General features: G+C 44.5%; 1 long non-coding RNA gene across 1 annotated transcript; it reads right to left on the bottom strand.

The window, feature by feature from the left end:
- Positions 1 to 6358: 6358 nt before the first annotated feature.
- On the bottom strand, positions 6359 to 21291 carry LOC135917069 (uncharacterized). The gene is made up of 4 exons (XR_010569171.2): positions 21194 to 21291; positions 19676 to 19784; positions 11398 to 11456; positions 6359 to 6955 (listed from the first exon to the last, which is right to left on the bottom strand). It is a non-coding gene; the product is annotated as an uncharacterized lncRNA (long non-coding RNA).
- Positions 21292 to 21598: the final 307 nt, after the last annotated feature.

Below are 21598 nucleotides of genomic sequence, written 5' to 3'. Positions count from 1 at the left end.
TCTAGCAGTCATCCCATACATTCACGTTATCTTGCATAAACTAAAGAAAATAGGCGAAAGGGCGGGAGTTTCGGTCGTTTTTCTCACACCCAACAAGTTATCTCAGTTATGTGCCAAAACCAGCCCTGTCAGCAGACAATCAATTTCATGCAACATTGCTCACAGAAAAGGTTTCGTCGAAATGCTCAGGGGGAGCAGTGAATAGCACACCTCTTTTCTGTGGGCAGCGTTACGTGGGACAAACGGGAAGGTGCCTAAATATGAGACTACAGGAACATAACACAAAAGTACAAAAGGGAGAGAGGGTTTCCTTGGAATCCACAACTCCCAATGCAAATGTCATGCACTCTGAAAAAACAGAAATAATAGCAAGCAACGCACAAGAAAGCACTAGGCCCATCATTGAGGGGGCAGATAACGCATAAGGCAACTGCATTAGCAAATTATCCCTAGCGTTGACATTAAAGAATTTGCATACCTGGGGTCTGTATGTGGGAGGCCGCCTTAGGATGTGGGGCGGCCTTAGTGCGCTCTTGTAACTGATTATGATCAAGTGCACAAGAGTATATATACATGCCTTTTCGTAATAAACACCAATTGGAAGTTCGCACCTGTTCTTGTCACCTTTTTAGTGTACCGCGTTCACTCTTGCGCTGGTCACTTCAGCATAGAATACCAACTAGCCCGGTCTCACCCTGCTTTTTTCAGTAAAGCAGAATAAGCACAGGTTTTTTTCAGATTCAAGTGGCTTGTTGTTTCTCGAACACAAATCTGTATGTATGCTGTGTACATGTTGGGTGTAGAACCCAAGTGCAACATGACAACACTGACACGAAGAATAAACGGTGTAGAAAACAATGACACTAGGAGGAAACATGCAAACACAGCACATTCTGTGTGGTGCATTTCCTGTGTGCTATGATTTCTGCCCCATTTCCAGCTATATATTAAATGATGTTGCAAGTTATCCACGTTGTAATGTACGACTTGGGTGGTTCATTTCCCAAAATAACTTATTCCAATGAACGAAACAATTTGGCTCGAGAACACGAGCATTCAAGTCCCCGTTTCTTCATTACCAAAGCACGGTCATGTACTATAATCACAAGTACGGGGCTCAATTTACAGCATTTCCGTTTTACGGAACTCACCGTTTTTCTTATTTGCAAAATACGGTCAATTCTGTGATCACAACTACGGAGCTCACCGTTTTCCATTTAACGGAAATAATTTTTACGGCCTGTCCGTTCTACGGAAACACCGTTTTCCATTTAACGGAAACATTTTTACGGCCTGTCCGTTTTACGGAAACATCATTTTCCATTTAACGGAAATAATTTTTACGGCCTGTCCGTTCTACGGAAACACCGTTTTTCATTTAACGGAAAAGTGTCCGGCAACGTTTTACCTGCAACTTTGACCGTAAACTGAAGAAATTTTTTTTACAGTGTAGTCGCCGAGTTGAGGGCGCTTGTCGAATAGCTTTCGCATGTACATACATGGTCCGCTTCCGTTTTTGACGTAGCCGAAGTACTAGCAATATGAGTGCGATGTTCTGGCTGTCAGGCATGGCGGCCGCATTTCGGTGGGGGCGAAATGCGAAAAACACCCGTTTGCTTAGGCTTAGGTACACGTTAAAGAACCCCAGGTCAGAAAGAAAGTGGTTTTCGCACGGAAAACCTTGTTGTTGTTTTTTTCTGGCTGTCAGGACAAGTTAACGCCATCCCGCAAAAGTTTTCATTTTAGCGCACAAACAGCGCGCGGAACGAGAAGCGCGCGCTACCCGAACGGCGAGGGTATATGCAAGACGCGCATGCGCCATGTAAACAGCTGTTCGCCGCGGCGAAGTTGCGCTCCCGGACGCACAGATGGCGCCAGCCTCGAGCTGCGCGCGCGCGCCGAACTCTAGAGGAAGCAAATTTCTTGCACCCCTGGCGTCGCTAGCGCAGCGTATCCGACTTCGCCTGCCGCGGCCTGGCGCGCCGATAACGCCGGACTATATCTTGACCTTAAGCGTGACTGTGCCCGCATCGACATCGGGATGGATACCATCACATTTTAGTATGAGGTGTTCTATTGTTTCTAAAGATTTACCATACACAGTACGCATGTGTCTTCTTCTTCGTTATATTTATTCAAGGTGATAATATCGCAGCGCAACGAGGTGGCAAGCGGCTGAAGCGTTGTGCAAATCAAACCTGCCAAACACAGCTTGTAACGCCATAAGACCTAGGCGCACTTTAGACATGGCGTGTACGCTGCGAAAATGTGTAATAATATTCTAATTAATAAGTTCTTTACCTTCCTGTGCTTAATCCCCAGTACTACGATGGACACCGTTTTTGGGGATTCCAAATTAATTTTCACCTCCTGGGCTTTATCAACGTGCACCTAAAGGTACGTACAAGATCGTTCTTGCGTTTGGCCCCCATCTAAATGCGGCGTGGAACCAATCATCCGACATGTTATCAGGCATGCGATGCAGCTGGGGAAGCGAGCGGAGGCGAGCGTCACGACGAGGAACGTGCTGAGACGTCATACCAAACGGGCGCGGCGGAAAGTCGCGGCGCTGCGCAGCGGCGGAACACCCGTGGCTCGGTGCTACTAGTGGTGCATGCGCAGTAGCGACTAGGGAGCGAGAGAGAAAGAGAGAAATATCCGCGGCGAGGTGCGCGTTGTGACGTCTGTGCCTCCTCGGAGCACCGCCAAGGCGAAATCGCAAGTTCGCGAACAGTAATGCTTTCGCTGTAAAGCAATATTTGTCTCCAGAAACTGAATGACGCTATAGCAGCAACAACGCGGCAACGCACTAAAATATGAGATAGAGGTACCGCCAACGTCATCCTTGTTCCGTCTGAGCCTCCCCGCATTCTCGCCGAACGCGCGCGGTGTCCGTAACTATAGCCAGCGTCTCTAACGGCGGCTCGGCAAGTTTCGACATTGGAAGAAGGGTTGGATTCACGATCTCGAGGCCACTCCGACGAGAGAGCCGGAGCGGGCCTTCTCACTCGTCGCGTAGCGCCTAATTTCCTATTTCTTGATTTCCTATACTCTGCAGAGGGACAAAAAGTGGCTGTGGCTTAGCTAAGGTTAAGCCCAGGATGCGAAGCATACTAGCCTTTATTTTAGTTGTTGAACCACTGTTTAGCCTGGTGAACTGCTGCTGCTTGGCTATATTCGAATCGGCTAGACGAAGAAACAACTCATGCAGGCGAGCGCACGAGCTGGGACCCGGCTATGTAGCTACGCGGCCGCAAGCGAGCGCACGAGTTGAGCCTCCGCTTTTGCAGCTGTTATGACGTCATATGGTAACTACGCGGCCGCGCGCGGCGCAGCAAGGAAGAGCGTGGTTGTGCGGCTTGTATGCTTTGCATAAAACAAAGACGGGAAGCGTGCTGTGCCTCAAACCACCAAAGATGAAGCAGTGCTAATTCGGGGAACGACAGTAGAAGAACAAGAAGAGAACCAGTTTCGATTGCTTTTAGTCTTGGAATGTTTGAAATCACACGACCGCAAACGTAACATGAGGGAGGACTTTCATTCTCAAAGAAAAACAATAAAAAAAATTAGCGACGATTACGTTACTTCCTAATGCGAAATTTGAGCGCAGCAAATGCGAGCCTTTGCTTGCGTTTGGCCTCGGCCTCGGCCGCGTGAACGGTAGAGTCTTCTCTGCGACGGCGATGAGCTTCTGCTTCAGCCTCGCTTACTGCTGGTTGCTCTCGACGGCGGCGATGAGCCTCCGCTTCGGCGGTGCGAACGGCAGGGTCTTCTCGGCGGCGGCGATGAGCTTCTGCTTCAGCCTCGCTTACTGCTGGTTGCTCTCAACGGCGGCGATGAGCCTCCGCTTCGGCGGCGCGAACGGCAGGGTCTTCTCGGCGGCGGCGCTTAGCCTCTGCTTCGGCGACGCGTACTCCTGGATCATCTCGACCGCGGCGACGGTAAGCTTCTGCTTCGGCGGCACGCACCTCTGGATTCTGACGGCGACGGCGCTGGGCCTCTGCTCTGGCAGCTCGTTTAGCAGCAGCAGCAGCAGACGGAGGACTTCCATCGGTCGTCTCGCTCATGGCTCAGAAAGAACTGGCAGATAATTTCGCAGTGGCGAACGGCAGCGGCAATTTCGGCTCGGGCGGTGCACATATACAGATCCGCCGCCACCGATCTGGCTCTCTGATTGCCACCGCACAGGGCGAACGGCAGCGGCAATTTCTGCTCGGGCGGTGCACATATACAGATCCGCCGCCACCGATCTGGCTCTCTGATTGCCACCGCACTGGGGTTGCATTGGAGGAGGAGCGAAGAAAGGAATTAAGTTCGAGCCGGCGCTTTGACAACCGGAGACTCGCAGGAAGAGGGGGGAGGGGGGCGGCGTGTACACCCAGCGGCAAACGATGGGGGCAGAAGCGCGCGCAGCAAGCGGACAACACGATAAAGGGAGGAGGGAAGAGATAGCAGCGACTGACTGATGCCGCTGACGCCGATAGTGAGTCAACCCCAGCTGCGGAGTTGGTCTCAGGGACAACGCCGCCGATGCCGACACAAACAATATGATACCCTCGCTTCCGCAGCGCTAAGAACCAGGTCTAGCCGTGGGAAAGTGGTCACGTATTCGTCGACGTGCCGGGGCCTACGTGAAATAACCGGCGCGTCGGCAACTGAAGAGCACCCTATCCGCCACACAAGAACAGGGGGGGGGGGGACCCTTTCCTCCTCTTTCTGCATGGCGGCGACGGTGTTCTACACTGTAAAAAAAATTTCTTCAGTTTACGGTCAAAGTTGCAGGTAAAACGTTGCCGGACACTTTTCCGTTAATGAAAAACGGTGTTTCCGTAAAACGGACAGGCCGTAAAAATTATTTCCGTTAAATGAAAAATGGTGTTTCCGTAAAACGGACAGGCCGTAAAAATGTTTCCGTTAAATGGAAAACGGTGTTTCCGTAGAACGGACAGGCCGTAAAAATTATTTCCGTTAAATGGAAAACGGTGAGCTCCGTAGTTGTGATCACAGAATTGACCGTATTTTGCAAATAAGAAAAACGGTGAGTTCCGTAAAACGGAAATGCTGTAAATTGAGCCCCGTACTTGTGATTATAGTACATGACCGTACTTTGGTAATGAAGAAACGGGGACTGGAATGCTTGTGTTCTCGAGCCAAATTGTTTCGTTCATTGGAATAAGTTATTTTCGGCAATGAACCACCCAAGTCGTACATTACAACGTGGATAACTTGCAACATCATTTAAGATATAGCTGGAAATGGGGCAGAAATCATAGCACACAGGAAATACACCACACAGAATGTGCTGTGTTTGCATGTTTCCTCCTAGTGTCATTGTTTTCTACACCGCTTATTCTTCGTGTCAGTGTCGTCATGTTGCACTTGGGTTCTACACCCAACATGTACACAGCATACACACAGATTTGTGTTCGAGAAACAACAAGCCACTTGAATCTGAAAAAACCTGTGTTTATTCTGCTTTACTGAAAAAAGCAGAGTGAGACCGGGCTAGTTGGTATTCTATGCTGAAGTGACCAGCGCAAAAGTGAACGCGGGACACTAAAAAGGTGACAAGAACAGGTGCGAACTTCCAATTGGTGTTTATTACGAAAAGGCATGTATATATACTCTTGTGCACTTGATCCTAATCAGTTACAAGAGCCCACTAAGGCCGCCCCACATCCTAAGGCGGCCTCCCACATACAGACCTCAGGTATGCAAATTCTTTAATGTCAACGCTAGGGATAATTTGCTAATGCAGTTGCCTTATGCGTTATCTGCCCCCTCAATGATGGGCCTAGTGCTTTCTTGTGCATTGCTTGCTATTATTTCTGTTTTTTCAGAGTGCATGACATTTGCATTGGGAGTTGTGGATTCCAAGGAAATCCTCTCTCCCTTTTGTACTTTTGTGTTATGTTCCTGTAGTCTCATATTTAGGCACCTTCCCGTTTGTCCCACGTAACGCTGCCCACAGAAAAGAGGTGTGCTATTCACTGCTCCCCCTGAGCATTTCGACGAAACCTTTTCTGTGAGCAATGTTGCATGAAATTGATTGTCTGCTGACAGGGCTGGTTTTGGCACATAACTGAGATAACTTGTTGGGTGCGAGAAAAACGACCGAAACTCCCGCCCTTTCGCCTATTTTCTTTAGTTTATGCAAGATAACGTGAATGTATGGGATGACTGCTAGATTCCTGCGAACAGTATCACATAGGTCTAACTAAAGAAAATAGGCCAAAGGACTGCAGTCTTGGTCATTTCTTCCGTGCCCCGCAAGCTATCTAAGTTATGTGCCAAAACCAGCCCTGTCAGCAGACAATCAAAATCATGCAACATTGTGCAGAGAAAGGGTTTCATCAAATGCTCAAGAGGAATAGTGTATAGCATACCTCTTTCCTGCGGGCAGCGTTACGTGGGACAAATGGGAAGTTCCCTAAACTTGAGACTACAGGAACATAATCGGAAAGTACAAAAAGGGAAAGAAGGTTTCTTTGGAATCCATTGCTCCCAATGCAAATGTCATCGGCTGTTTGAAAAAACAGAAATAATAGCAAGCAGTGTGAAAGAAAACACTAGACTCATCATTGAGGCAGCGGCTATTGTAGAATGCAACTGCGTTAGCAAGCCATCCCTATAGCACTGACTGTTAAAGAATTTGATTATCTGGGGACTGTATGCAGGAAGCCGCCTTAGGCCTTGGTGCGCTCGTTTATTTGTGATGGCCATGTTGACTTGCACGATTGTAACAGATTATGATCAAGTGTGCAAGAGTACATATACATACCTTTTTGTAATGAACACCGGTTGGAAGTTTACGTCTGTCCTTGTCGCCTTTTTAGTGTCCAGTGTCCACTCTTGCGCAAGTCCTCTCCGCATGGACACTAGAAATTAGCTGACTGGAGGAAGGATTGGTTGAGACTTGGAATGACTGGCTGCTTGCAGAGGCTTTCGGCTTTGCCTGGAAAGAAAGAAACACCAATCAATTAAGGCTGTTCAATTATTTACTATCATCATCACTATTGTTTTTCAGATAAACAATGATTTCGTATTCACAACTGTCACTACAAGTGCTCTTGTCAAAAGAAATGGTTCAGACTCAGCCATGTTGGTATATATTCATTCGTAGCCTTATAGCATAAAAAGCTTCAGATAGAAAGGACCCAAGTCAATTGATGGTTTGCTTGGATGTCACGTGCACATTATGACATTCGGAGATTACATCTCCCATATTTAGGTAGAGCTGCCATGGCCACATACTGCAGACCATAGCTTTCAACTTTCACTGCTCCATTAAACAACCTTGCAGGTTTTACTGTTTCCCAAAACAATGAAGTACTCTTGAAACAAGCGCAAACCATGCATGTTGTTTACTTCCGACCCAGAACAAGCAAGCCAAAGATATTGTCCAGCTGATAGGCTGGTAGAATAGCAACAATAGCAACAATACAAAAAAACCATGCTTGCACCACAACTGTGTCACAACAGCTGTCAGCCCCTTTCGGATATGGTTTGTGTCACGGAAGAAGTATCAATGTGTAATATTCTTTTTACTCAAGCAGTGAAAATTGAAAGTTACGGTCATGAATGCATCAACATACCCTTCCCATCTTCATAAAAAGTTATAATATTGCACTGTGTTCACCGAAAAATTTGTCCTTTTTGTAACGAAGCCTGCAATTATGCCTGGACCCCATACATGGCTCTGGCAGGCAGTACTGTTTATTCTGTCCGTTTCTTGACTTGCAATCCCATAACGAAACAAATAATGCAACATATTTTTCCAGATTGCATTGCTTCATGTGAATGTGCTTAATTTGGGAAATTTCTGAAATGAATCAAGCCTCTCCTAAAAAAATTTAAAGTAGAGTAATTCATTAACGTGCCTAAACATGAGCACTTCCCGTGGATTTTGAGAGCCAATGAGGACAGAGCTATTTGCTCAAATTTCTACGACTCATGGCAACAGGATGGCCAAATTCCGTGCTATTAGTAAATGCAAAGAAAAAAAACTGGTAAATTTATGCAATGTTTCTTTCCAAAATTTTTCTTCTTTATACCATAGTGGGGATACTCTGTGATAATTAGTTGGAATTAATGCTATTGGCCTGCAGTCTGGTACAAAATATTTTTAAAACCACAGCGACAACACTATTTCCTTAAGGATCTATTCAAAATGCAGATTCGGTAAAATCCAGGGAAAATGCTTTTAACTAAACAGGTAATTCTATATTGTTTTTTGCAGAGACACCTTTTTTTTTCTTGGAAAACTAAGGTTAATTTTATTGTCGCCAGGCTCGGGCAGCAAAATAAATTTTTAAATCAAAATTAAAAGTGATCGCCAGGCATGTCCAGTTGAATTTATCTGAACATGCCCTACTGTCCGCAGTACACATGTTGCCACTTTAAAGGCCCGCAAGAAGGCACCGGTTATATTTTCTAGGGCAAGAAGGCAATGAAGTATGTTACTTAAGGCAATTAGTCACAGGAGTCCTGGATCAGTAGAAAAAAATTTAAAGACTATAAATTGTTTAGAAGAGTTAAGTCACATAAAGGTACCATCATTGCATTGTGCTAAAACTAACCTAAGAGACTGAAACCTGACATGATAAAAATGGAGCTTGAGAATGAAGGCTTGCTCAACAAGCAACAGAACGACAAAAAATGATGCATGATAAATTTAAAAAAACGCGCTGATGAGGACGGTAAAGAACTAGGCACCATGACGAAATTTGTAAATATGCAAGCATAGGATGGAGTCAGTTGGCGCAAACCATATATATTTACAGATTACTAGGAAAGGCCTTCGTCCCGCAGTGGACATAATGTATGTGAGAGCACTGTGCCCCTTCGATTATGCAGTCCCAGACTGTCCGCAAACCACCTGCGGCTTCTGGTCTGGCTTGCATTGACAGAAGGGCACATCACAGTCATGTGATCCCGCTGCCTGGGACTGTACAAGGTTTTGTTTGAAAGCACCGTGATTGGAAGTCGCTCTCCTGGCTGCTGTTGTCTGCTATTAGCTACTTAAATTATGGGGTTTTACGTGCCAAATCCACTTTCTGATTACGAGGCAAGCCGTAGTAGAGGACTCCGGAAATTTCGACCACCTGGGGTTCGTTAATGTGCACCTAGATCTAAGTACATGGGTGTTTTCATATTTTGCCCCCATTGATATGCGGCCACCGTGGACGGGATTCAATCCCGTGACCTCATGCTTTTAGCTACTTGTAGATAGCGCCCTACCCAGCAAATTCAGTAGCGTGGTCATCAAAATGGTGCAGTCTCAGAGGCCATGCCGCCGACACAACCATAAAGCTTGCATAATGGAATCGCAGCCTGAGCACACTGAACATGTTAACAAAGCTCACTTTACATCGTGCTCTCGCTCTTCGGGCCCCTTAACCGCTGTATTCAAGCCAGCTCATTCATTTCCTGTAAAATTTAAGCGTCATTGCCACACAAAAATAAGCAAAAACACGGTTGTGCCACATCACTGTTCACCCACAAAGCACAGGCCGATATTCTCTAAGCTCGTGAAACCGTCTACTAAAGGCCTGACGTGTGTCTAGGACAAAGCGCGTCTACACTGTCCACTAATCCTGCACATCCAAAAGCAAAATTTCGAATTTGGGTAACAGAAGGAATCGGCACACATGTCAACGGCAATTGGTGAAGCTCTGATTATACAGGTTGTCCCATGTAACTTGAGCCAAACAATAAAAATATGCAAATGTGACGTAGCTCGACAGAACCAAGGTAACATTGTTTGCTGTAACTTGGAGATACTTAGATATTTTTTCATTCCACCACAATAAATATTTTATCTTCATTAATTAATCAACTTTTCAAATATAATTAGATTAGAAGTGTCCATGAGAAAATTGTAAAGCAACATGAAAAGCTCCCCATAGAGCTTTCTGTTGTCCGAGACATGCTGCGTAGAAGTGTTTTTTCGAGAAAGAAGCTTGCGAATACACGCAAAGTGCTGCGAATATGTGTATTTAGTGTGTATTTGCAGGCTTCTTTCACGCTAGGAAAAACACTTTTATGTAGCATGTATTAATCATAATATTTGAGAAGTTGATTAATTACATAATACTAATGATTTAACCTGGCAAAAAAAAAAATGAGTATCTCGAAGCGAGGGCAAACAACATTACCTTGGTTCTGTGCAGTTATGTGGCATTTGCATATTTTCAATGTTTGGCTCAAGTTACGTGAAACACCCTGTATGCGACGCCAGCTACCAGCATTAAATATCTACATGCAATATGATATGTTTCCTCGTCCACCAGTTTCACTCATCTGAACAGCGAAATCTACCTGTTTACAATGCATATAGCAATGAGCATGACAGATTTCACGAAACACATCAAGAAAAGCAAGCATTTGCACCTGATCACTGTGCTTTGCCCTAAAAAAAACACAAGGACTAAGGTTGCAGCAATTCGACCACTCATGAAAACCTCGCACTATGGCACACAAAGCATCGGTTTAGCGGAAGCAATAGCTGAGTGCATGATATTTTCTGTCTGGAACGCACAAAGTACACATAAACACACAGCCTCTTTTAAAACATGGCGTCAAGCCCCATGCATCTTTTTAAGACAGCCGCCGTCTGGTAGCTACTTGCATATGTCTGAACAAATATCTGCTGACAGCTCCGAGAGTCCGCAGAGTCTGTGACTTCTGGTAAAACGAATGCGATACTGGCTGCCCTCGGACTGGTGGATGGGGCTTCGGAAGCTGATTGAAAAAATCGAATGCGGGACAGCAGTGCTAAGCAGTCCAGGACTGTCAAGGACTGATAATCGAAGAGGCCCACTAATGCTTTGTGTTCCTATCCTATGTAATCTCTTCATACTGATCAGCTCAAGCTGCATGGCAAAGAAGTCTCTTGTTAGTGCTGTGAAGACAAGGCTCTTGCCCAAACATTGGCTATAGAGACGACCATCGTTCGACAACTGTTGATCTGTTCATAGAAGTGAGAATTCCACGACAAACTTTTCAATGAAGTAAGCAATATGATGATGAACTTGTTTCACAAAACTTCATAAGTACACCTGACATTTGACTGACTTTTGCATGTAAGTAAATATTATGAAATTGTCGCTGTGAACAATTGTCCCCGACTGCTGTACACTTGTGATAAAAAAATTAACCGTATTTGAAAGTTTGTATAATTAGCCAGGAGAGCCGCACTTGCTGGATGGCTCATCATTTAATTTGGAAAAAAATTCAGCAGTGAGCAGCAATTGTATCACTAATGACCTTGAACATCTCTTATAATTATTAATTTGTAAACACCTGTTGTCGAACAGCCCACCTACTGAAGTTGTGAACACATTGTACACAATTATAGCACATACTACATGAAATAATATCTGTAATAGACCTTACCAAATACAATATTAGTGTGGCGGCAGGTCAAATGGCTCCTTGCAATGCTTGCGTCCTTCCTGGGAGAACAAGAAACGACATTAGGCTTACACTGACAGCACCAAACCACATAATTTAAGTTGCAAACAAGTGCCCGAGAACATAGGAAGTTCTAATTAGATATGGTCAACCTGCTTAACCATGTCACAGACATTGAATGACAGAATGTACTTTTATGGAGCCTCAACTCCATGAAATACATGCTAATACAAACATGCTAGTACACAGAATCAAATTGGATGCATGAAAATTCTCAGTGAACTTTTCTTTCCTAGCAACCACAAGTTGCTCTTTGTGAAGTGCAACAAGTGAGTGTCTAACCTACACTAAGAAGGTGGAAAATTCGGGATCCTTTCTGGTGAATAACTAACCATATCTCTACGGGTACCCAGCAACACAAAGGTGAATTGTAAGTATTATATTGATTAAAGAAACAGTTCAGTGCTACCAAGCAAGTACAATAAATAAATTATTTCAAATTCATCTTCATGTCAGGCTAATCAAGTTAATTTTCTTTAGATCACATGAGAGAATGGTTCGAAAAAAATATTGGAATCTGTCAACAATGTTGAAGCAATTTTATGACGGCCTGCAGATAGCAGTTGTTGAAATAAGACCTGGGGCAGGGGGAGAAAAGACAAAGTGTGATAAAACAAAATGGGGCCTGTGCTGAGCAGCTACTAAATGCAGTTTTATTAAATTATGATGTGCAAAACAGCAGATGTAAGAGATGCGAGACCCTCAGGTGGCATTTTGCAATGTTGTTATGATAAATTGTTTCAAGGAGCATGACTCCTTAACCCTTCGAGGGTCAATGACGTAAATATAGCGCACCGCGAAGTACAAAAATGGTCAATGCCGTATATTTACGGCGCTGTCTGTAGGTTTAAAAAGCGCGACAATTTCCTAACCTTTTCTTTTCTGTCATGTGCTGCCATTATGTGGAAATACAGGGAATTTCTTTAGCACGCCTCGCTCTCTCAGTTTTCGTTGCATAGTTTGTTTTAGAGCTAGTTTGCTCCTGCGCATCTATGTACTACCGCTAGCGCATTGGCATGCGCGCGGGCGGGTGGCGGTTTGGGTTTTGTTTTCGCAGGCCGTTTCGGCTTCTTGCGCTTGCAAAACTGATGGCTATCTCGTTACTAATCGCTGAAAAGGCTACTGCTTGTTTCTCGCTCATTTAGTGCTTGCAGGGGTGCGCATAGGAAGGTTGCTGCCGTGCATGCGCTTCTGTTGCTCCTTTTTTTTTTTTTTTAGACTCGCGAAAACTAATTGCATCTGGTTGGCGATAAGATGAAGATTAGCACGTTTTGATTTTTTGATGGGCACACAACCGCACAGTTTTCTTGAGTGCGTGCACCTACACAGTTCGATTACGCTATGGATATACTATCATAAGCAATATGAAAGGGAACACAAGAACGCATGGCAAACAGCCTTGAAACAGACTCGGAGCGATACACAGATGGCACTGTGAAAAACGAAGGGGGTAAGGAGAGCGCTCTTCCACTAACTGTTGGCACCCCCACCACGCTGGCATTTCTACAAAGGAGCAGCTTACGTCATGGATCGTCCAACAGCCGATAAGACGGTGATCGTCGCCAGTGACCTACACCGTTTCACTTTCTTTTCTTTCATTCTCTTTTTTTGCTCGTGCAACCGCTTGATAGTACCCCGAGAAGTTTGCCCTGTATTTCAAACCAATTCTTTATTTGAATCGACGCACTCGGTTGTCAGTGGCACCTTGAACAGCGGCGACGCTCGAACCAATGACGACAGAGGAATAGAATAAAGAAAAATTAAAAAAAAAAGAACATTGACAAACTGTCTCTCATGCGACTGTTGCACGAAGTTCGTTCAGAAAAAATTCACGTCGCACACTGCAGTGGCCCACGCAGAGCAGTCAACTCCGAATTTGTAGCCTCAAGATGCCTCGAGTGCCTCTTAAAGAGCGGGAAGATATAATAGAAATGTCTAAAAGAGGTTGTACGCAGCGCAATATTGCTCTCGTGACAAGCCGCCCATTGAAAACGGTCAACCGGATTATCCAGGCTTACCGAGACGAAGGACGCATAAACGATGCACCGCACTGCACACGACCTCGATCAACAACGAACGACCAAGACCTTTGCATCGTGGCTGCCATCAGCGACAAGCCATTTCAAAGTGCAAAAGACGTTCGAGGTGCTCTTGGCTTGAACAACTTGAGCGACAGCACGGTACGACAAAGGCTTAGAGAAGCAGGACTGCAAAGTCACATCGCCGCAGAGAAACCTCTGCTCACCGCAGCCAACAAAGCGGCTCGCCTGAGGTTTGCTATGAACACCGCAGCTGGAGTGAGAGTAAGTAGAAGTATGTAGTTTTCTCTGATGAGTTCACATTCTCGAGCCGCTGGGACCAACGAGAGAGAGTGTGGTGGACCGCTAACACACGCTTTAGTCCGCAGAATATCCAGGAGGTGGCCGCCAGTGGACACGTGTCTGTGAACGTCTGGGGGCGATTTCCCACGCAGGCCTAGGCCCACTGGTGAGAATTGATGGGAGGTTCACCAGTGCTGCGTATTGCACTCTGCTCGAGCACCAGATGATCCCCTATGTGTTGAACAGGCCGCACCCGGATGGGTGTTATTTTTTCCAGCAGGACTTGTCTCCCGTTCACACATCGAAGGACGTGGCGCGCCTTTTGGAAGAGCGAGGGGTAATGCAACTTCAGTGGTGTGCGAAGGGTGCCGACATGAACATTATAGAGCACGTTTGGGGCCGTATGAAAGTGAACCTTTCGAAGAGCTCACTAGAACTGGCGAACTCCGACCAACTATGGGAAGCAATAGAACATGAGTGGAAGCCCGCCTTCAGCGTGATACCGCATTCATCGAGGCTGTCTACGCGTCTTTGCCTCAAAGAATGGAGGCCGTCGTTAAGTTGACGGCGGCATGACGCATTATTAGGACACCAACGAACAAAGCAAAGGACGAGGATAAGCTGCAATAACGCTATTGCCTTATTTCATTTGCTTCAATATCTTTTTAATATTCAGCAAGCGCCAATAAATTTATTTTGAACTCACCCTTAAAGACAATTTTTTCCCGGTTTAGAAGATTTACCACAAATCAATATAGAAGTCCGGAACAGTGCTATCTTTTGTAATGATTCGACGCAAAAGGTTACCAGTGACGCAATATCGAACAGTGTTATCACTGTCTGCTGGCGATGTGAAATTCCGCACTTTGCAGACGCATGGCGGGAGTGTGAACAATTGTTACAACAGCGTCCCCCTTTCCACTTTGTTTCTGATGGTGGCCGCTGCGTATCACCCATATAGCTGGGTCTGAGGGTGTTTTCTACGCGTTCCTGTGTTCCCTTAGATATTGCTCATAATAGTATGTATTAGTGTAAGAGCAGGAACATTTGAGTCTTGCAAAGTATTCTCATGTGCACATTTTCAAAGCCTTGAACTATAACAATGTAACAAATTTTTTACTCTTATAGGTTTATTTCCTTTTTTATTATTGTTATTCATGAATAAAGAGTACATATGGTATACCAACGCAAAATAATTTTTTTCTGGCTTTACGGACACCCTAGAAAAATTACGGTAAATTTTTTTCGAAATAAGTCACTAAGAATTGGAATCTGCAATAAAAAAAATCGGCCCTGGGCGGTCGAATATGGCGAAAAAGATCGACCCTCAAAAGGTTAATTATATTCATGTAATCTTTAGAAACGGATGGCATAAAGGACATACTTGTTGACAGTTTCATGTGAGTCATGAACGCGATGCACGCGGGAGTTAAGCATCTTTAAAAAATGCTCTAGAAACTTGCAAAAAGCAAGTTTCTATAACCTCTCACAACACCGAGCTTCACCTACAAGTGTTGTAACATTTCCTTGCAACGTGCAGCACTGTTTTCACAGACATAGTTTGAATCACTGTGTCACAAGCTCTGGAAACAAAAGTGCATACGTAAGTGCTAAACAAGCACATATGATGCCCTACCCCTACCCCTACTGCACAGACACATTTATCTACACCAACACATGTAGATGGATTATGTCATCCATTTGGTAGCTTCTGATCATGTTCCAAAGCATGAATCTCATAACTGCAAATTCTATAAGAATGTGACACCGACTGATTGCTTGGGGACAACATGAAAAGACAGTAGGCCAAACAACACGAGCGCAGGCTAAGACTTTTGGTTAATTGCGCGCGCGCGCGCGCATGCTCACACACACACACACACACACACACACACACACACACACACACACAAACAAATATTAGGCCTATTTGTCCTGCCTAGTTGCAGCTGCAGGACAGCGGGATGTTGTAAACAACCACACAGTTGAACTGCTGCATGTGCCTCTTGCTACTTTGCGTGAAGGCCTGGTCTGATTCACCTTTTTGAACACAGATTTTGAGACTATGGCTGACCTTCTGAATGTGATCTAACAGTGGTCACACCACTGTAGGCCAATGTTAGACCTAGGTATAGAAGTTCTCGACTTGTTGAGGATGCTATTTCGTGCTTCTGTGACAGAGCTTCAGTCGAACAGTGCACTGATGTGAAAGGCAGAATTCCCTCCTTAAAAGACAGGGCATAGATGCAGTGCACATGACACTCACCAAAGAAAACAATGAGGTCAAGAAATGGAAGATCACTGTCTAGTGGTAGTTTTCCAGTAGAACACGTTGTGGGGCTACTTGGTGAAGGGCTTTCAGAAGATGAAGCGCCAACAGAGACAACACTGTAAGAAAGAACAAAGACAGGACAAGGTGCTACTTGCAACTGTTTATTGAGGTCAAAAGCAGCTGAATATATAGCCATGGGGAGAAGGGGAAGAAAAAAACAGAAGCATTGCTTGTGTGAAGGTGCACGCGCGAGAACACAGAAGATGAAGGGAATCATAAGATTAGCCAAAATCTAAAACGTATCTAAAAACATGCATTCATTTGTGTAAATATTCAGACACAGGCATGCTGACACAGGCATCCCCTCTATTCTTAATCTGGTTGGCCTCCAACAGTTCACGTGCCACAGTGTATTTGCTTTTAAGCACGATCGTTGTATCCTGAAGCCTTGCTTCACATACTTGCTTATTCTCATTCCTGCAGGCCTTGCAATGAAGTGGCAAGTTTGAGCCATAACTATTTTTCAGCGAAAGCTTGTGCTCCCACAGGTGTTCGCTGATACATGAGCCAGTTTGTCCGATATACTCTTTCCCACACTTCCACCGTATACGACCGCTTCTTCACACTTCACAAAAGGATTTGTATGTTTAATAGAACACTCTACTTTTAGAGTCACGAGATCCAATCAGGAGGCACGAAGTAGCAAGCTTTCGGGGCGCAGCAAAAACTACAGGAATTTTATATTTAGCGGCGACGTGTTTAAGATTACGCGCCACTTCGTGAGAATACGGTATCGCCACTGGATAAGGCAGAAATTCCTTGTGGGCATGAGGTCGGTATACCGACCCTGCAATTAATTGTTGCAGTATAAGTCTATGCACTCCAAGACTGTTAAACGTGCGATTGCCACTATGTGCCTTGAATTTACCCTTAAAAAATTGTGCTGTCATAAGGCACACAAAACCTTTGACGAACAGATTTTGAAGTTGAAGAAAGCTGCCTTTCCTTGTTTGGTTTTGAGCAAAGTTTCAGAGGCGTTGTTGAAAAAGGTGCAAAAAGAAAGAAACTGAAGCAGTGAAGAAGGTCAAACATTGGAAAAGAAAGCTAAACCAGTGGTGATACCGTATTCTCACAAAGCAGCGCATAATCTTAAACATGTCATCGTGAAATACAAAATTCCTGTGGTTTCTTCCGAGCCCCAAAAACTTGCTACTTTGTGCCGTCTGATTGGATATGATGACTAAGAAAGTAGAGTGTTCTAGTAAACACACAAACCCTTTTGTGAAGTACGGAGAAGGGGTCGTATACTGCATATCGCTGAAGTGTGGGAAGGAGTAAACCGGACAAACTGGCCAATGTATTAATGAACGCCTGCAGGAGCACAAGCTTTCACTCAAAAATGGTTATGGCTCAAACTTGCTGCTTCATTGCAAGGCATGTGAGAATGAGAATAAGCAAGTACGTGAAGCAAGGCTTCCTGATACAACAATCATGTTTAAAAGCAATGACACTGTGGCACGTGAACTTTTGGAGGCCAACCAGCCTAAGAAAAGAGGGGACACCTGTGTCGACACCCCGTCTCCGACTATTTACAGAAATGAACGCATGTTTTTAGATAAATTTTTGATTTTGGTTAATCTTATGATTCCCTTCATATACATCTTACATATTTTTGCACATGCGCGTTCACATAATCAGTGCGTATTTATTTTTTTCTTCCCCCTCTCTTCATGGCTATATATTCAGTGCTTTTGACCTCAATAAACAGTTGCAAGTAGCACATTGTCCTGTCTTTGTTCTTTCTGACTGTGCTTTCTCTGTTGGCACTTCATCTATTGAAATGTAGTTTTCCCCCTTCCATGAGCTCATCTAGCACTGTAAAGAAGACAGAAAACAAATCACTCAACCCATTTAGTAGCCTTACTTCACGTTATATATGGTAAAAAGTTTCCAATGAAGCAGAATACCTTTACTACGCTGGTTCTTACAGCAGCTAGTGTTTTACGACTAGCTGACAGTGTTCTCGGCAGTGAAAAGTCGCAATTAAAGTGGTTGAGCAACTTTTTAATGTCTCCTACAAAGTGCCACGCATGTTCAAGTAAGCAATACTACTGAAAGGCAAGCTCCACTATCTGGGCCTGAAGATTTTCTGTGGTGAGCATTGAGCTGGAGCTATTCCTTGCACTCAAAGGTGTTTTTAACTTTTCTATTGGTGCACCTGAACACTGAAGCATGTTGTTTCTACAGGAACACCAGAGAGCACATTTAACCTTTGGTACCACCCCGACGTGGAGGGGAGCTTCCATAACCAAGTACAATGTTTGCTTTTAACAGTGCGTTCGCACTGCCTTTTAGCATGCATTGCCAAGAAGCATTTAATGGAGTTGAACGTAGTTGACGTCTCAGGTCAGACAACTTCGAGAAAGCCAAGGCCTATGACTGTTATGCAATCTGTACACAAAGGCAACCATCAATTCAAGCAAATTGCTCAGAGAGTTGAAACTACCTTTTTATTTTCAGTGCCAAGCAATCTGGGCATGTACAAAATGTTAACCGGACCAGGGCAACACGTGAAGTTTACATCAAAAAGTATGTGCTGGAGTTGTTCATAAACAGCACCACTACGGTTGGTGCTGTTTACAATATCCCACTGTCCTGCAGCCGCAATTATGTAGGACAAACCGGCCGACGACTCAAGGATTATCTTACAAAACATGCACAGACCCTTGACACAACATGGGGGAGCAACATAGCTATTGATGCTGCTTTGTGCAGTTGTACACCAAATTTTTAGCAGTGAAGTATCTTCATGACACATTTTCATAGCAGACATAACTTTCAGAATAGCTCCCATTATGCTAGCGTGCCATCACTTAACCTGCTTGGCAAATTGAAGTATTCAGATCAACCTGCCGAACGTTCTGAATTGGGCTGCTTGGTGCATGTTTAGAAGGGAACCGAACAGGGCTACAGACAGGACAAAGGGAATATGTTGCTGTGTACAACACTGTCACTTCATACTGGCAGTAGCACTGTTCGTTCCCTTTTAAATATTCATATCTTTTGGTCGCCTGACCACGCAACACAGCTGTGAGCTCAGGCTATAATTTTACATTGTTACATTGCCTTCTAATGTTGCACTTAATTACATCATCGCATACTCACCTGTTATAGTTAGCTCAACACTAGCTCACAGTGAGCTTATTCGTGGCTAATCTTAGTTACCATGGAGCCCATGCATGACAGTGCTAACGATCAGTGTGCGGTGTTGTTGCATACTCATTAAGCCAACACTAGACAAACAGTTATTTTATTGGTGCATGTTTTATCTGTTGCCTCAAATCTTGAACTCTGGCACTATAAGTGTTTTTTAAACACCACTCATATGTGCAACCAAGTCAGGTACGAAACAATATCCCTTTCAAGTCGACGTGCTCATACTGAACCAATTTGTTGCCACAGGAAAACAAATCATCTATTATCCTTTGAATGCATCTGCAAAAATTACTCTACTTGCATAGGCCTCGTCATTCCACCAACATTTGCAGTCACTGTCTATTAAGACTGCATATGCAAGACAGATATACAATAGAATGGCACAGCTTACCAGAACAAAGAGCACTACTCGACAGACTGCTCTGGCACACTTTCTCAGGCCCACTGGCTGAGAAACTGAGCACAAACCGGCACACAGACATCCTTCAGTGGTGCAATAGCTGCAATTGAAGCAAATATTATCAGGTATTTTCAGACGGTCATCCACAGTAAAGTAAAAACATTTTCATATACAAATGCTCTTGCACATAAGCTTGTCACCGAATTACCGATTGCTGTGGTATTGTTTGGTGTCTTCAATTGTATCATTCAGCTCATTTAAAAAAAGACTTCATGAAGCACCTTCTATTCGGCAAAACAGCAGACATTTTGCTCTACATAACTCACAACATGTATTTTAGAATAATTATTGTATTGATGCCTATATGCTGAAAATTAGTCTACGCAACTAGAGACAGTCAGTATTAGAACCAGCCTTTAACATCAGTGTTGACACATCTTTTGATTTTCTTATACCAGTTTGGAACATTTGTAATTTTGGATGTCCATTACACACTTTTGGGCACCGCTATTCTGTGTCAAGGTTACGTTAAAAATTACTTATCACATGCACTTGCTTTACAATTATGGCCGCAGATGGGCAAAATTTACGTGGCAATCCACTCCCAGATTACGTTAAATGCTGACGTATTGCGTCAGAACGTTGATAGTCAGCCTGGTAGCTGTCTGAAGTAAAAACAAAACAAAAACAAAAATTCGCGAGACATCTGATGCCGATTACCAGCTAGCAAAATAATCAATTTCTTCTCCAGCGACCCTTAATGGGTATCCACGCGGACACTTTCAAGTGCGATCGCGCACGATTGCTCGGGCTCGATCCCAAAGTGTTCCAAGGCACCGTGTTACACCAGTGTTACGTAACACTGCAGATCGCACGAGGTTACGGCAGCAAGCACGCTACACCGTCCATTCATTGTGATGTAGAAGCATCGCATGCAACATGCTCTATGAGGTCTTCATACACAAGCAGACTTTCGATTCCAGAAGCAGTCTTTCAATTACGCATATGAACATAGCGATTATGCACGCCAAGCACACTGCGTCCTAAGCTTAAGGAAAAATAGAATTCCGCTGTGATGCAATGCGTCGCCGAATACGGCTAACATAGTGTTACACCGCGCCGTGAGAGATTGCTAAGGGGAACACTAACTGCACTTTATTTTGGAATGCCAAGAACACATCACAACACAATGCAAAACTGGAATGCCAACGTCAGTAAACCAGCTGGCACATACAGCCGATAACGAACTGCTACAGACGACATCTTCGCTGATGTTGCCTACGCGCCTCAATGTACTCTATATGCAATCAGCACAACAAATGCTACACCGTTTATCACAGTCTCGCAATGCCGCGGCTTTATCAATCCTCATGGCCAAGCGGGAATGTCGTTACAGGGCATTGACAGGGCATGCTCACACAACACAGTTGAGCCCGTCACCGGCCATCGCGGTGCATTTCGCACGCGCGACGTGCACCAACAACAAAAAAGGACACTTAAATCACTTACTTGCGTAGCAGTCCATCGTCGATTCCTTCTTATTCTTTCAGTGAAATCCCAAATGCAACAGGCATACCACCAACGCACACCGCCATTTCCAGCCGCTGTCCACTCTATACTGTTGAGGCGGAGAAATGCAACCCGTCGTGTAGAAGCGATGAAGGGTGGTAAGCAGCGCCACCGCTGAAACCTCTTCCGTTTGTGCGTGCGTACTACAATTCGCCTATGAATAATGTTCAAGCAGCGTTACTTATGGTGATATTATGTAACTGCTGGTAAACGTGGGTGGTGTCTTTTCTTTATATTCGTTGCGTGTTGATTTTTCGCTCTTAACATGCTCAGTTGCCCTCCACATGAAATTACGGATGGTTCTCCGTATTTCAAAAAACAGAGCTCACGTCCGTTTTTTTACGT

Source organism: Dermacentor albipictus, chromosome 10, assembly GCF_038994185.2.
Source record: "Dermacentor albipictus isolate Rhodes 1998 colony chromosome 10, USDA_Dalb.pri_finalv2, whole genome shotgun sequence".
Lineage (NCBI taxonomy): Eukaryota > Metazoa > Arthropoda > Arachnida > Ixodida > Ixodidae > Dermacentor > Dermacentor albipictus.
Note: the sequence above shows the minus strand (reverse complement) of the source record. Positions and strands in the feature narration are given on the sequence as shown.